Source organism: Eutrema salsugineum, unplaced genomic scaffold, assembly GCF_000478725.1.
Source record: "Eutrema salsugineum unplaced genomic scaffold, Eutsalg1_0 scaffold_6, whole genome shotgun sequence".
In the NCBI taxonomy this organism is placed as follows: Eukaryota; Viridiplantae; Streptophyta; class Magnoliopsida; order Brassicales; family Brassicaceae; genus Eutrema; species Eutrema salsugineum.
Genome location: NW_006256547.1, coordinates 11753128 through 11768884, shown reverse-complemented (window position 1 = coordinate 11768884; position 15757 = coordinate 11753128). Strand labels below are relative to the sequence as shown.

The following is a 15757-nucleotide window of genomic DNA, read 5'->3' as shown; positions in this document are numbered from 1 at the left end:
TGCTGTTGCTAAGAACGGTCGCCATAAGATAATGGGGTCTAGAGGTTCCTCGTCCATCTCAAGAACTATGAAGTCCGTGGGGATCTCTATTTCACCGATTCTCAAAGGCATATCCTCAAGTAAGCCCACCGGTAGTCTAACCGATCTATCAGCTAATACAAGGGAGATCTTGGCCGGCTTGTAGCTTTTGAATCCCAGTCTCTTGGCCACCGTGTAAGGCATTAAGCTCACAGAAGCTCCCAGATCACATAAGCAGTTTGAGAACTTCAAGTGACCTATGGCACACGGCAAGGTAAAGCTGCCCGGATCGGATAGATTTCTTGGTATAGATCTCCTCTGAATTATAGCGCTGCACTCGTGACTCAATATTACCATACCCTGGAGCTCCTTTGTCTTGTTGAGAATCGCATCCTTTAGAAACTTTCCAAGCTGAGGTATAGCTAAGAAAGCGTCTATGATGGGTAAAGTCAGTTGCGTGTTCTCCAAGTGTTTCTCAAAGACCGTCTTGGCCTTGTCTAGGATTTTCTTCTTGAAACGCCCTGGGAATGGTATCTTGGGCTGGTAAGGTGGTGGTGGAACGTAGGGCTTCTCAAGCTCAGGTGTCTTCTCCACCTCCTTTCCTTTGTCTTTGATCGGTTCCTTCTCCAAAACCTCTTTTTGTTGCGCATCATCTGAGGCTGCCTCCCCTCGGAGTTGCTCATTGGCCTCAATGAGCTTTGTCTTAGGTTCTGGAGTTTGTAATTCTTTACCACTCCTCAATGTGATGGCGTTCACATACTCCTTGGGGTTAGGCTCCGGCTTACCTGGTAAAGCCGGTCGTCTTGATGATGTAGAGGCTTGATTCTGCTTAAGCTCTCTAATATCCTGTTGCATTGTAGCGTGTTGGCTCTCCACCCTCTGCTGACCCTGTAACAGTTGCTGTAGAATCCCACAGACGTCAGTTCCCATCTGATTCTGACCCGTTCCCTGGTTCTGTTGCGGATTACCCATTGGCTGCGGATTGAACCCTGGTTGAAACTTATGTTGCTGCGGTTGGCTGTAAAAGGTGTTGCTTTGAGCCGGTTGATTCTGCTGACTGTAACTCTGCTGCTGCCCACTGAATTGGTGCTTGGGCTGAAACCTATTCTGAAATGGAGCTTTTGGAGCATAGCTTTGTTGGTGTTGGTGAGCAGGGTAAACTTGGTCTTGAGGGTTAGCTACATTTGGGTTTCGGTAAGAGAGGTTTGGATTATTGCTATAGTTGTTAAACCGCTGATACCTCTGCTGATTCCCTATGTAGTTCAGCTCCTCTTGAGTTAAACCATCTTCATTGACATTATCAAAGCTCGCCCCTTGCTCATCAAACTCGCCTACAAAGTGTATTGGCTTTTGTGTAGCCATTAGAACTTTGTCAAGCTTGCTCTGTAGCTCTCTGATATCTTTCTTCATGCGCTGTTCTTCACTAGATCCTTTTGAACAGTTTGCCCTGTCAAAGTCTTCTCCATACGTGTCATTGGACATGGCCAGGTTCTCCACTAGTTCCATTGCCGCATTGATTTCTTTCCCAAGAAAATTTCCATTTGAAGCTGTATCGAGTTGGTTTCTGATCTTGGGGAGTGCACCTCGGTATAAAGTACTTAAGAGGGATGCCTCCAAAAAGCCGTGGTGTGGGCATTGGTTGGTATAGCTCCTGAACAGTTCCCAGGCTTCACTAAAGCTCTCGTTGTTGTGCTGCGTGAAACTTGAGATTTGATTCCTTAGCTTGGCCGTGCGTGATGTGGAGAAGAACTTTGATAAGAACGCCAGTTTACACTGCTCCCATGTTTGTATAGAACCCCTCGGGAGGTTCTTTTCCCACTGGTGAGCTTTATCACCGAGGCTGAATGGGAACAGGCGTAGCTTGAAGCTATCTTCTGACACGCCATTAATCTTCGTCAGGTCGCAAACCCGATCAAACTGATCAAGATGCTCAAGAGGGTCCTCTCCGGGTAGACCGTGAAACTTGGTGTTCTGCACCATATTGAGCATGGAAGCTTTAACTTCAAAGTTGTTGTTCTGCACAGGTGGTGCCTGAATCCCGGCTCTATATTGGTGCGCGTTAGCTCGGTCGTTTTCTCCAACAAAGACCGGAGGAGGTTGTCTCTGAGCTGGTGGCGGAGGCGGATGAACATGATGGGCTTGCTGCTCATTTCTATTTGCTTGATGTTGATTTTGCTGAGCAAGCCTTTCATTTCTTTGAGCCTGTTGTTGGTTTACGAAGGCTTGTTGTTCATTTCTTTCTGCCTGCGCCTGATTAGCCTGAGCCTGGTGCTCGGCATCTTGAGCCCGCCGCTATATTCTTTGCTGTTCTGCCATTCCAAGCCTTTCAAAGTGTCGTTCTCTCTCGCGAGCTCGCCTTTCGATCCTGTTAATGTTATTGTCGTAGGGCAGAGGCGGTTCTGTGCTGCGAGATCTGGTTTTCATGCACCTGAAAACAAAGCCAAAACTTGCAAAAGAGTTAGGAAAATAAAAGAAAATAAAGTCTTGATCTTAAGAACAAATAAGAGACTAATGCTCCCACAAGTTGGCAACGGCGCCAATTGATAACTAAGAGTTTTTGAGGCTCTTTGTAGAGGTTATCAGTCCCCTGTCTTGTAGTACAAGGGGTTATCAATCCAAACTTGTGTTTGAGGCACTAATCTATGTTACTTGTGATCTTAAGTCAAGATGAACAGGTAAAGGTTTTTGCTAAACTACTTCACAAGCAAATAAACATGAAAATGAAATAAAAGATGGGGATTAAACTGGATCGAGATGCAAATGATTAACAGTAAATAAGCAGATGATTCGGATGATGAATATATATGATAAAGACAGAAGCTTTAGACAGGATATATGACTCGGGTGCTTCCAAGCTAGACTAGTAAGTTAATGAATCAGATTTATCAAGCGGTTTCATTTAACATGAACTCAAAGTATGTTAATCTTCTCATGAAAGCATTAGACATCTAAACTGATCCTCTTTCATACCAAAATCCCTTTTGAGAAGCATGAATCAGTCAGCATTATGATTCAGTTCAATAAGTTATTTAAGAGAACAAACTATCACTCTCGCGATGAAAGACTCTTAAACCCTTAACCGAGTGGTTCAGACATTTCTACAAACACTTTTGATGCGAGATATGTCTCAGATCTGAACCTCAAGTGATGTGCTTGGATCCAGCTTAGAGATCTCGTCGGTTAAAGAATGAAACATGTAAGACTAGACCCCTAAACTCACTAATCTATCATGAAAGCACCCTAATCTACCTATCTAAAGCCGCTTAAACGACTACTCACTGATCATAACGAGCTCACTAAGTCCTTTGCAAGACGTGTAGCTAGTCATGATAAGGAATTTAATGCTGGAGAATAAAAGAAATAAAGTAAGAACAAGATTCTGATGCAAAAACGAGATATCAGATTAGATTAATCAAGTTTCACAAAAGAGGCAAGTTCTTAAAGCTAAAAGATGATAAGAGATAAGATAACTAGGTTTTTGGTCCTAAAATCTATTTATAGAGAAGGGAAAGTGTTGCGGGTCAGCCCGGAACAAACCGGGTACTGAGCCGCCTTCTTGGGTCGTTGGGTGAGCACCACGGTGTGTCGGAGTGTGAAGCTGAGGTCTTGATGCCGAGAGGTGCACGTGAGCAAAGATCAAGATGGAGATCTCGTGAAGAACACGTCAAGAACATGCATGAACCCTAGTCTTCGATCCATCTTCACATGTGTTCTCTTAAGTCACCTTGTTCTTGATTCCGGAGTTATGACAAGGGACCTCGCCATGTAATTCTGAGGAGCTTGGTAGTCGAGGGGTTCAGGAAGACGGAGTCCGGCATGCAATGCCGAGGTCTTTGTACCGAGGTGCATGTTCAACACTTAGTCGTTTTCAGCTTCACTTTCCTTGCATGCATGCCTTGATCTCAACATACCGAGGGATCAGTAAGAGGTTTAGCCCAAAATGCTCTCAAAATATGAGCCTCGGCCTGATCAATGTCGAGGTAACGATGTCGAGGCTCGAGAGAATACTTAGCGCGTATCGTAACTCATTTGGGCTCGTATCGACCCGCTTGTCTTCCGGAAGCAATAACTTTCAGCACACGACTCCAAATGCTTTAAAACCAGTTCCATAGTGAAGATGACTCATTCAGCTCAAACTTTTGTGAAGAAACCATCGGAGCTTGGGAGGTGGAAGGCTTCCTGGATTGCTCATCTTTGTACCGCATTGGAATGACCGGAAAGTACCGCATTGGAATGATGGTATCTTCCAAACCACCGCTCCGAATTGAAAGACTCCAAGTGTTCCGGAAGGAACATTCATAGAGCTTGAATATTGATGAAGGCTCTTTGAACTGGTTCGAATCGGAAGGTTTTCGTCCCACGTAATCTTTGAAGCTCAGCTGATCGGCGTTCGGGTGCATGCGAGACAGGCACGTCTTCCGGAGGCGATATCTCTCTTCTCACTGGTCCGAATTGCATGATTCCAACTGTTCTGGGATCTTGGCTTGATTATCTCCAACTTTGATGAAGATCTCGTCAACTGATTCGAACTGGAAGGTTCCCCGGATTGGTGATCTTTGAAGTGCGCGGGTGAAAATGGATTTTGGCCGAGAAATGCTTCCCGCGGTAAGGAAAATGTCCGAGAATCATGTACCGCGGTAAGCTTTTTAGCCGATAAATCTTCTCCCCTCGGCATAAAATTTTACCTGATGAGAATTTCACCCGATACTCATTTTTAGTCGATAACGACCGTTCGGTAATGATTTTGGCCGAGGTATTCGTACAGCCGGTACTAATTTTGGCCGAGAAATTCCTCCAAGCGGGTTTCACCATTTTTGACCCTTTTCTTCACCGCTTTCATTCCTGATCCTCCTCTTGAGCTCCAAATAGCCTCCAAAGCACCTGATAAAGACTTCAAAACATGCAAAACTCTCTGGGATCTAATGCAAGTCCTAAAACCTATTTTGATGCCTAAAGACTCAATATACATGAGAAAACACATGATATGGACTCTAAAATGCAGCCTAAATGATGCAAAATACAGACATATCACCACTCCACTAAGTATTCAGATCAGCTCCAAGAAAAACGCCCCACTAATGACACTTCTTCTAATAAGGATACCACAGGGTTAAATCAGGTAAATTATTCTATCCCATTCATATTTTGCGAATACAAGAACGCTACCAGCTTATTTCTCTCACAAGCAAACCCCGTATTTTGACATTTTCAGATTCTGTCCTCTAATAACTCATTACATCCTGCGGAGTGCGTTGTTCAGACCGAGCACACGGACATTGTGGCTAAGGTAATACTGATATAATTGTTATTGAAAGTGCTTACACCATCTGAGGGTTAGTTACAAGGTCAGTTTAGTTTTCCGCTGGTTGCATAGCCATATCTAACAATATCATGTTTGCCTAGTTATATTTCCATTTAGACTTACGCGGAATTCTGTGTCTCGGCAATGCTTATAGGTCGACCTCAATACCGCAGAAGGTCTACGCAATACTTCTGACCAGCAACAAAAATTAGCGGTAACAAATAAGATTAGTTCAGGTTTCCAAATGTCCACCGATAGTAGTGTTTACGTGAATATTTTCTGTGTATTCAACTTAGGGCCTGTATTACATTGATAATGATGAAGCCATCTCTACTGTTATTGCTTTTCTTAACACATGGCTGCCTAAAGATTTTGCTGGCTTGATTGATTTTGAACATATAGAGATAACCAATCCTAGTTGGAAACCATACCCGTCCTTTTCTAAGCTGGCTCATTATGTCCATATCAACTAACATGAGTGTGGGTCCATTGCTGAGTGCCTACATTTGTACCTTTTATTCGTGCTAACATAATTCCCACTAACGGAGGATATAAATCACGAGACACAATCCGAATCTGTGAAGGTAACATCTTTTATTTAACATTTCGTTAAATCATACATGTTTATTCAATTCTTTAAAGTAACTTACAACGACGTTCAAATTATTATTTCAGATCTCCCACCCTTGTACAACTACTGATTTAGTTGGCAATGATGAGGTAAATTAACATTTTGGGTTAAGTTGTTTACTACATTATCCCATTCATTAGTATATTTCTATGTACACCAACACCCGAATAATATCCATGTCCATGATTACACTCCAAAATGATGTCCGTATTGTGATGATTTTTCAATACCTGCAGTTTCCATGTCCACCAAATCTGCAAGATGAGATAGGAATCAAGGATATTACCATGCCACTAGTAAAACCGGTAAGTCGTACGAATGTCTACCCACATAATTTCGTACACATATATAATTAATCCATTGATGCATGTAGCAACCACCTAGTTCCGTACATGGCCTAATATCATACATCTAATGTGCATGAGTTTTACATAGCAACAACTGATAATTGAATACAGGATACCTTCCAGCCAGAACAGGTCCTAACCATCTTTTCGACACAGGATCCAACAACGGTTTTAAACAGTCTAATGCCTCCCCCAGCCAATGTAATACTTCCATTTTGGCCCACCTTTACTTAGTGGATCATACACAATTTCGTTGTTCTGTAACTTAGAAAATCAATGTCAAATTGCAGGTGGAGCAAACAATTAGAAGAGATATCAATTCTTCGAAATATTCCGCGCCAGCTGACTCCCAATTCTCACTATGGCACTCTTCAACTACCGCCCGGGATCCTAATGATATTCTTCCACTGATTTCTAACGAACAGTACACAGAATTTCATCATGTCCTTTGCTCTTCTCCGTTCAGGTAACCATCTATCTTTGCTAAACAACATTGCATCTGGAAAACTCTCCGGTTAACTAACCATATTTTTGAATTTATATTCTGAAGGTCCCATACAGTACCCAGTGGTCAAGAACTTAACAACGACTTCTTCATTGCTCTTGCGGATAAGGATGAATGGACTACGCCACTAGTAATTAGTTGGACTATGTTTACCTTACTTATTCATACAACAATGGGTTTTCTTACTAACTTATTAAACCTGCCTACATTTACCTTAATTTCAGCACATGGACATGCTAATGACTACTCTCGCCAGACGCCATGAAAGAACTCTGCAGGCTAAGCGATGTACCTTCGTTGCCCAAAACCTCGTAACCACGCTGCAAGCGAAATACATGTCATTCAGTACGTCCATCAACAAGGACCTGTTCACCTGGGACGACAAAGTCAAAAAATGTGTGGCAACACAAGGAAAAACTTGGTTTAATGACGTTGATTTTATCTACACACCAATGCTTTGGGGTGCCAATCACTAGATCGGTTTAGCTATCAGTTTAAAGCTATGGTTTATTTACGTCTTAGATCCGATTCCCACTCTCACCAACAAGGAAGACTCATGCACATACATGGAACCTGTCATTCACCAGCTTCAATTCATTGTGAAGAAGTTCTGTCGTGATGACCAGTTGCAGTCTCATGGGGTTGAGCCGTTCAAATGGGAAAGAGTCAAGGGAAATTACAAAGTGTCAAGTATTGCCCAATCTGGTCCGATAGCGGTAAAACTAATGGAGAACCACCTTCTCGGGGATGTAATCAAAGATGGCTCATTGTTTTCAGACGCAACCATTATATCTATCAAGAGGGCCTACGCCATGGACATGTATCGAGAGCTTGTCACACCTCTTTATATGTCCACATAAATCTAGCTGTCCAAACCTCTCCCTAATTTGTGTTTTCAAAACCAACTCACGTCTTTTGTTGTTGTTTATATTACCTAATTAGTATCATTGTGTTACCATTTTAGTTTCCTTTCTGTACTTATACTCTCTCGTATTGAATGAATGTGTTCTCGTTCCAGAAGAGGAACTCAGGTAGTTCCCTCTCTTGTTTCTGATGCCAAGTAGTGCTTTACCCTCTGACCGTTCACCACAAATCTTTGTCCAGCTTTTCCTTTTAAAACAACGGCTCCATAACGTCTCACTTCAAGAATCGTAAACGGACCGGACCACCTAGACCTTAGCTTTTCAGGGAACAGCTTAAGTCTTGAGTTGAACAACAGAACTTGATCCCCTTCTTTGAACTCTCTCTTGTGTATCTTCTTTTCATGGAGCGCCTTTGTCCTTTCTTTGTAGATTTTGGAGCTCTCAAAAGCGTCTAAACGGATCTCCTCAAGCTCATGAAGCTGTAAAACTCTGTTTTTTTTAGCTGTCTTGATATCAAAGTTCAAAAGCTTCACTGCCCACAAGGCTTTGTATTCCAACTCAACCGGTAAGTGACAGCTTTTCCCATAGAGCAAGTTAAAGGGTGAGGTTCCAATGGGAGTTTTGTATGCGGTTCTGTAAGCCCACAAAGCATCATCTAGTTTCTTGCTCCAATCTTTCCGAGATGAGCTCACGGTTCTCTCCAAAATGGCCTTGATCTGGCGGTTTGAGACCTCCACTTGGCCACTAGTTTGAGGATGATAAGGGCTGGCCACCTTGTGCTTTACCCCGTGCTTCTTCAAAAGACTCTCAAGAGTCTTGTTGATAAAGTGGCTTCCCCCGTCGCTGATAACTACCCTTGGGACTCTGAACCTTGGGAGACTGATGCTCTTGAAGAGTTTTACCTTAATCTTTGAATCATTAGTCGGAGATGCAACCGCTTCAACCCACTTACTTACATAGTCCACCGCGACAAGTATATACTGATTCCTGTATGAGCTTACAAAGGGACCCATGAAGTCAATGCCCCAACAGTCGAAGACCTCTACTTCAAAAATCGGGTTTTGAGGCATTTCATTCCTCTTGGATATGTTACCGTGCCTTTGACAAGCTTCACACCTTGAGACTACATCCTGAGCGTCTTTGAACATGGTCAGCCACCAGACACCGCTTTGTAAAACCTTGGCGACCGTCTTGAATGCACCTAAGTGACCATCATACGTCAAACCATGGCATTCTTGCAGCACTGGATAGATCTCCTCCTCGGCCAAGCATCGCCTATAGAGATGATCCTTGTTAAGCACGTATAGATACGGCTCATCCCAATGGTATCTCATCACATCTCTAAAGAACTTCTTCCTTTGATAAGTATCAAGATCAGGTGGTTCTAAACCGCATGAGAAGTAGTTCACCAGATCTGCGAACCATGGGAGGCTTCTCTCTTTGATCGTGTTGGCTTCCTCCACTTCTAAGTAAGACCGGACCAGCATGAGATGTTCCTCGGGTAAAGCATCGTCTATAGGGACTTGTTCTTCAATTCTCAGCCTTGAGAGATGGTCGGCAGCTCCATTATCAATACCCTTTTTATCAAGCACCTCCATATCGAACTCTTGAACTAACAGAACCCATCTTAGAAGCCTCGGCTTAGCATCCTTCTTGGTCATCAAATACCTCAAAGCCGCGTGATCTGTATAGACTGTGACCTTTGATCCCACTAGATAGCTCCTGAATTTATCAAATGCAAATACAATGGCGAGCATTTCCTTCTCAGTGGTGGCATATTTTTCTTGAGCTGAATCCAAGGTGCGGCTTGCGTAATAGATCACGTGAAGCTTCTTGTCTTTCTTCTGCCCCAAGACAGCCCCCACGGCATAATCAGATGCATCCGTCATCACTTCGAATGGTAATGACCAATCAGGGGCTTGTACAACCGGTGCACTGATCAATGCTTCCTTGATTCTCTTAAACGCTTCTTCACATTCACCATCAAAGATAAACTACACCTCTTTACACAATAGTCTCGTCAAGGGTCGAGCTATTTTGGAGAAATCTTTGATAAATCTTCTGTAGAACCCTGCGTGACGAAGGAAACTTCTTATTCCTTTTACTGAGTTTGGAGCTTGTAGGTTCACCATAACCTCGATCTTAGCTTTGTCCACCTCTATGCCCTTCTCTGATACCTTGTGCCCCAAGACAATCCCTTCTTGGACCATGAAATGGCATTTCTCCCAGTTCAAGACGAGCCTGTGCTCCTCACATCGCTTTAGAACCTGAGATAGATTAGCAAGACAATCGGAGAAAGAGGAGCTGTATACGGAAAAATCATCCATAAACACCTCCACTTTCTCTTCAATTAGATCAGAGAAAATATGCATCATGCATCTTTGAAAAGTGGCCGGTGCATTAAAAAGACCGAAAGGCATTCTCCTATAAGCATAAGTGCCATAAGGGCAAGTAAATGTTGTTTTCTGTTGATCTCGGGGATCTATGGGGATCTGAAAGAAACCCGAGTAACCATCAAGAAAACAAAAATAAGGATGATTAGCTAGCCTCTCAAGCATTTAATCAATGAATGGCAAAGGAAAATGATCTTTTCTAGAAGCAGAATTCAGTTTTCTATAGTCTATGCACATGCGATGACCGGTTATGGTTCTTTGGGCTATAAGCTCATCCTTTTCGTTTTTAACCACCGTGATCCCACCTTTCTTGGGCACAACGTGAAGAGGAGATACCCACCTTGAGTCAGAGATTGGGTAAATTATCCCAACGTGAAGCCGAGGTCTTTATGCCGAGGTGTGCACGTGAGTCAGGATCCAGATGAAGATCTCGTGAAAAACACGTCAAGAACATGCATGAACCCTAGTCTTGATCCTGTGGGTGCATATGTCAGGAGAGATCCCTCTAATATCAGCCAAATAATATCCTATGGCTCTCCTGAACTTTCTTATCTCACTAAGCAATGCACTCTCTTCATGTTCAAGCAAGCTATCATTAATGATCACGGGATATGTGGAGTTTAAACCCAAGAAATCGTACCTGAGCCCTGTTGTTAGAGGCTTGAGCTTAACAGGGGGTGCATCAGCGTCATTCCAATCGGCATCAAAGCTGCAATGGCCCGGAACAGCTTCCTCGGCTTTTTCCTTCTCGCGCGGCTTACCATCGACCTCGGCACAAGCTGTCGCGGCCATGATATCCCAAGGTGTCTCCTCAACGCTCGTGGACTCCCCGATGTCTAAAATGTCGAGGCCAGTCTTCCTGAGCTCCAGAAACCTCTCCTGAGCTCCAAGTTCCTTCGGTTGGTCCAAGAGACGCTTGTACACCTTGCTTTCCTCGTTCAAATACCCGTGCTCGCTTTGTTCCCTTGTTAAGACCACTTCTAATGGGTCTTCTGCGTTTAACTCCTCTAGGAGCTCATCAGCTAGCTCCTCCATAGCCTCCACATAGAAAACCTGACCTCCAATGGTCGGTTTCTTCATCATTTCTTTCACGTTGAACATCATAGTTTCGGAACCGATGTGTAGCTCGATCATACCCCCTCTCACGTCGATGATCGCTCCTGCTGTTGCTAAGAACGGTCGCCATAAGATAATGGGGTCTAGAGGTTCCTCGTCCATCTCAAGAACTATGAAGTCCGTGGGGATCTCTATTTCACCGATTCTCAAAGGCATATCCTCAAGTAAGCCCACCGGTAGTCTAACCGATCTATCAGCTAATACAAGGGAGATCTTGGCCGGCTTGTAGCTTTTGAATCCCAGTCTCTTGGCCACCGTGTAAGGCATTAAGCTCACAGAAGCTCCCAGATCACATAAGCAGTTTGAGAACTTCAAGTGACCTATGGCACACGGCAAGGTAAAGCTGCCCGGATCGGATAGATTTCTTGGTATAGATCTCCTCTGAATTATAGCGCTGCACTCGTGACTCAATATTACCATACCCTGGAGCTCCTTTGTCTTGTTGAGAATCGCATCCTTTAGAAACTTTCCAAGCTGAGGTATAGCTAAGAAAGCGTCTATGATGGGTAAAGTCAGTTGCGTGTTCTCCAAGTGTTTCTCAAAGACCGTCTTGGCCTTGTCTAGGATTTTCTTCTTGAAACGCCCTGGGAATGGTATCTTGGGCTGGTAAGGTGGTGGTGGAACGTAGGGCTTCTCAAGCTCAGGTGTCTTCTCCACCTCCTTTCCTTTGTCTTTGATCGGTTCCTTCTCCAAAACCTCTTTTTGTTGCGCATCATCTGAGGCTGCCTCCCCTCGGAGTTGCTCATTGGCCTCAATGAGCTTTGTCTTAGGTTCTGGAGTTTGTAATTCTTTACCACTCCTCAATGTGATGGCGTTCACATACTCCTTGGGGTTAGGCTCCGGCTTACCTGGTAAAGCCGGTCGTCTTGATGATGTAGAGGCTTGATTCTGCTTAAGCTCTCTAATATCCTGTTGCATTGTAGCGTGTTGGCTCTCCACCCTCTGCTGACCCTGTAACAGTTGCTGTAGAATCCCACAGACGTCAGTTCCCATCTGATTCTGACCCGTTCCCTGGTTCTGTTGCGGATTACCCATTGGCTGCGGATTGAACCCTGGTTGAAACTTATGTTGCTGCGGTTGGCTGTAAAAGGTGTTGCTTTGAGCCGGTTGATTCTGCTGACTGTAACTCTGCTGCTGCCCACTGAATTGGTGCTTGGGCTGAAACCTATTCTGAAATGGAGCTTTTGGAGCATAGCTTTGTTGGTGTTGGTGAGCAGGGTAAACTTGGTCTTGAGGGTTAGCTACATTTGGGTTTCGGTAAGAGAGGTTTGGATTATTGCTATAGTTGTTAAACCGCTGATACCTCTGCTGATTCCCTATGGAGATCAGCTCCACTTGAGTTAAACCATCTTCATTGACATTATCAAAGCTCGCCCCTTGCTCATCAAACTCGCCTACAAAGTGTATTGGCTTTTGTGTAGCCATTAGAACTTTGTCAAGCTTGCTCTGTAGCTCTCTGATATCTTTCTTCATGCGCTGTTCTTCACTAGATCCTTTTGAACAGTTTGCCCTGTCAAAGTCTTCTCCATACGTGTCATTGGACATGGCCAGGTTCTCCACTAGTTCCATTGCCGCATTGATTTCTTTCCCAAGAAAATTTCCATTTGAAGCTGTATCGAGTTGGTTTCTGATCTTGGGGAGTGCACCTCGGTATAAAGTACTTAAGAGGGATGCCTCTAAGAAGCCGTGGTGTGGGCATTGGTTGGTATAGCTCCTGAACCGTTCCCAGGCTTCACTAAAGCTCTCGTTGTTGTGCTGCGTGAAACTTGAGATTTGATTCCTTAGCTTGGCCGTGCGTGATGTGGAGAAGAACTTTGATAAGAATGCCAGTTTACACTGCTCCCATGTTTGTATAGAACCCCTCGGGAGGTTCTTTTCCCACTGGTGAGCTTTATCACCGAGGCTGAATGGGAACAGGCGTAGCTTGAAGCTATCTTCTGACACACCATTAATCTTTGTCAGGTCGCAAACCCGATCAAACTGATCAAGATGCTCAAGAGGGTCCTCTCCGGGTAGACCGTGAAACTTGGTGTTCTGCACCATATTGAGCAGGGAAGCTTTAACTTCAAAGTTGTTGTTCTGCACAGGTGGTGCCTGAATCCCAGCTCTATATTGGTGCGCGTTAGCTCGGTCGTTTTCTCCAACAAAGACCGGAGGAGGTTGTCTCTGAGCTGGTGGCGGAGGCGGATGAACATGATGGGCTTGCTGCTCATTTCTATTTGCTTGATGTTGATTTTGCTGAGCAAGCCTTTCATTTCTTTGAGCCTGTTGTTGGTTAACGAAGGCTTGTTGTTCATTTCTTTCTGCCTGCGCCTGATTAGCCTGAGCCTGGTGCTCGGCATCTTGAGCCTGCTGCTCTATTCTTTGCTGTTCTGCCATTCCAAGCCTTTCAAAGTGCCGTTCTCTCTCGCGAGCTCGCCTTTCGATCCTGTTGATGTTATTGTCGTAGGGCAGAGGCGGTTCTGTGCTGCGAGATCTGGTTTTCATGCACCTGAAAACAAAGCCAGAACTTGCAAAGAGTTAGGAAAATAAAAGAAAATAAAGTCTTGATCTTAAGAACAAATAAGAGACTAATGCTCCCACGAGTTGGCAATGGCGCCAATTGATAACTAAGAGTTTTTGAGGCTCTTTGTAGAGGTTATCAATCCCCTGTCTTGTAGTACAAGGGGTTATCAATCCAAACTTGTGTTTGAGGCACTAATCTATGTTACTTGTGATCTTAAGTCAAGATGAACAGGTAAAGGTTTTTGCTAAACTACTTCACAAGCAAATAAACATGAAAATGAAATAAAAGATGGGGATTAAACTGGATCGAGATGCAAATGATTAACAGTAAATAAGCAGATGATTCGGATGATGAATATATATGATAAAGACAGAAGCTTTAGACAGGATATATGACTCGGGTGCTTCCAAGCTAGACTAGTAAGTTAATGAATCAGATTTATCAAGCGGTTTCATTTAACAAGAACTCAAAGTATGTTAATCTTCTCATGAAAGCATTAGACATCTAAACTGATCCTCTTTCATACCAAAATCCATTTTGAGAAGCATGAATCAGTCAGCATTATGATTCAGTTCAATAAGTTATTTAAGAGAACAAACTATCACTCTCGCGATGAAAGACTCTTAAACCCTTAACCGAGTGGTTCAGACATTTCTACAAACACTTTTGATGCGAGATATGTCTCAGATCTGAACCTCAAGTGATGTGCTTGGATCCAGCTTAGAGATCTCGTCGGTTAAAGAATGAAACATGCAAGACTAGACCCCTAAACTCACTAATCTATCATGAAAGCACCCTAATCTACCTATCTAAAGCCGCTTAAACGACTACTCACTGATCATAACGAGCTCACTAAGTCCTTTGCAAGTCCTTGGTGCATTTGCGTGTTGGTGGGTCGAGAGCTGGGTTACACAACTGATCTTTGAGGACATAGAATGAGATGTTACACTGCTTGTCGAGCATGGTGAGGCTTCGGTTAGGCAGTAGAACCTGCGTGCCGTCTCTATGCAGTAGGGTGAAGTTGTAAACCCATTTGTCCCCTGACTTGCCTCCGAAGAAACCACTTTTACTTAGGTATAACTCATCAATGAGATTCGGCTTCTTTGGTGAATCAGGGAATATAAACCCTTGAGCCCTCAGGATCTTGGTGACTATCCAACCGTTCTGAAGTCTTCTTGCTCCTCGCTTCTTGCGGTCGCACCATACATTGTGCCGATAAGTGAGCATTTGAATGGCAAAGAATGCACCCAATGATGGTACATGCAGCGGCCCTTGGAACTCTTTCTTGTTCTTTATTTGAGTGATGAACGGCTTCAGTCCGAGTCCCAACAGTTCAAGCTCGGCCGTGTGAATAACACCAGGGTTAAAGGTCGAGAAGAATGTTGATGCTAGGACGCGGTTTGTGTATCTGATCGCAGGGTTCCTTATGCAGCTTGTCTTGCTCTTGCCTCCGAGGTAAGGTCCAAAAGATATCGTTTCCCACAAGGCGGCCAACTCATCACGAGGGTACACAAACTTGTCAAGCGAGCTTCCATTCCTTTCAAACCCAAAGATTTCATCAAGCTCCTTGAAACTGACCTTGTAGTGCACGCTATCCATTTCAAACTCAATGTGGCCGAATCCTTTGCCATGTAAACGCTTTGGATCTCTCTTGGGGTAGATGATGACCTCCAAGGTTGCAAGAAACTGCTGTGTAATCCCTTCATAGGCAACATCGCTCATCTCAAAGAACTTTGCCAAGCCCATATTCTCAAAAATGAGGGTCACGTCATCAAGTATCTCGAGTTTCCTCAGCAACTCCAAGTCAGGGAAGCGACCTTGAGCCACTCTTATTGAGTTAAAGTGGTCCAAGTATTCTTCAGTAGTTGGGAAGTGTTCTTCCTCGGGCTCGGCCTTTGGTTCTTTCTTGGACTTTTTGTCACCGTTGTCTACATAAGGGACTAAGGCTCTGGGCTCGTCGTCATCCGATCCCACAGCTGCCTTCTTCCCGTTCCTCTTTGATTCGAGAGCTGGTGCCAGAGTGAGCTCAGTATTTTTTGCTCGTTTGGGGGTTGGCTCGTCATCAGATCGCATCGA

General features: G+C 44.0%; 2 non-coding genes across 2 annotated transcripts; both read left to right on the top strand.

The window, feature by feature from the left end:
• The first annotated feature begins 1636 nt into the window (after positions 1-1636).
• On the top strand, positions 1637-1743 carry LOC112083619. Its single transcript, XR_002897755.1, has one exon. It is a non-coding gene; the product is annotated as a small nucleolar RNA R71 (small nucleolar RNA).
• Positions 1744-12856: 11113 nt separating this feature from the next.
• LOC112083570 lies at positions 12857-12963 on the top strand. The gene has a single exon (XR_002897707.1). It is a non-coding gene; the product is annotated as a small nucleolar RNA R71 (small nucleolar RNA).
• Positions 12964-15757: the final 2794 nt, after the last annotated feature.